We start from the raw sequence: 1,097 nt of genomic DNA on the forward strand, positions 1-1,097 counted from the left end.
AGAAAATTTCAGAAATCATGATACTAGACACATTGTTTGGAAAACATTACAACTTAAATATGTAGCATGGGATTATTAAGAATATAACAGTTTAGCCTGGCCAGTGTGGCATAGTGGTTGAGTATTGACCCAAGAACCTGGACATCACTGTTTGATTTCCAGTAGAGGACATGCAGGAGGCAGCCAATCAATGATTCTCTCTCATCATTGATGTTTCTGTCTCTCTCTGTCTCCTTTCCTCTCTCTGAAATCAATAAAAACATGTGTTTCTTTAAAAAAAAAAAAAGAGAGAGAGAGAGAGTATAACAATTTAAGGACACTTCCCTAAAAAAAAAAAATTACCTTCAGAAAGTAAAGGTAGCTAATAGGGAAGCAATCAGTCAACAAATATTTATTAACACCTATCATAATCAAAAGAAGATTCTGGATATGCCATGGGAACACAAGAAAAAAATGTGAAAATACATACAGAATTTCACAAGCACATGTAAAGTTGAGGGTATTCTAAAAATCAAACTTGAAACTCCAGAGAAGAGTTTCCACCCAACAAAAACGTCTATTCCTTCATTTAACAAATGTATATAGATTTAAAATATCAAATATAGGCTGGAGCATCATCCATTTCTTCATCAGAAGGATATTGATATTGAGGGGAATATAACTACCATGTATTCCAGTGTTTTGACAAAACCTCAGATGGGTAGCCTTTTGGCCAAGCGTCTGCGATTTCATATTGTTGGAGTCATCATTGTATCCCTGGGGGTTGAGCTTTCTAAGTTTGCTGTGGCTGAACCAAGAAAGAAGGCATATATAGATTTCTACAGAAATTATGATTGCATGAAAGGTTTTGCGGAGATTAAGATGACTGGTATCCTTCAGAGTGCAAAGTGATCTTGGAATGTAAAGAGCTTCTTTGGGTTAAATCCCATGGAAGTTTTTCACTGATCTGTGCTCCTGAACTATGAAACATGAATATTTGAGCTAAGAAATAGTCTCTCTTGATAAACAATTAAGAAATACAAAAAAAATAACATTTTAACTATAGATATTCTAATACTCTATGACAATATCATGCTGGAAGCTGTGAGGTGACAAAA

The 1,097-nt window shown here is 34.5% G+C and overlaps 1 pseudogene; it reads left to right on the forward strand.

Moving 5' to 3' along the window:
- The first annotated feature begins 666 nt into the window (after positions 1 to 666).
- Positions 667 to 891, forward strand: LOC148092264 (cytochrome c oxidase subunit 6C pseudogene; annotated as a pseudogene).
- The last annotated feature ends 206 nt before the right edge of the window (positions 892 to 1,097 follow it).

The sequence above is a fragment of the Miniopterus natalensis genome, chromosome 10 (assembly GCF_054644295.1).
Source record: "Miniopterus natalensis isolate mMinNat1 chromosome 10, mMinNat1.hap1, whole genome shotgun sequence".
NCBI classification, from domain to species: Eukaryota; Metazoa; Chordata; class Mammalia; order Chiroptera; family Miniopteridae; genus Miniopterus; species Miniopterus natalensis.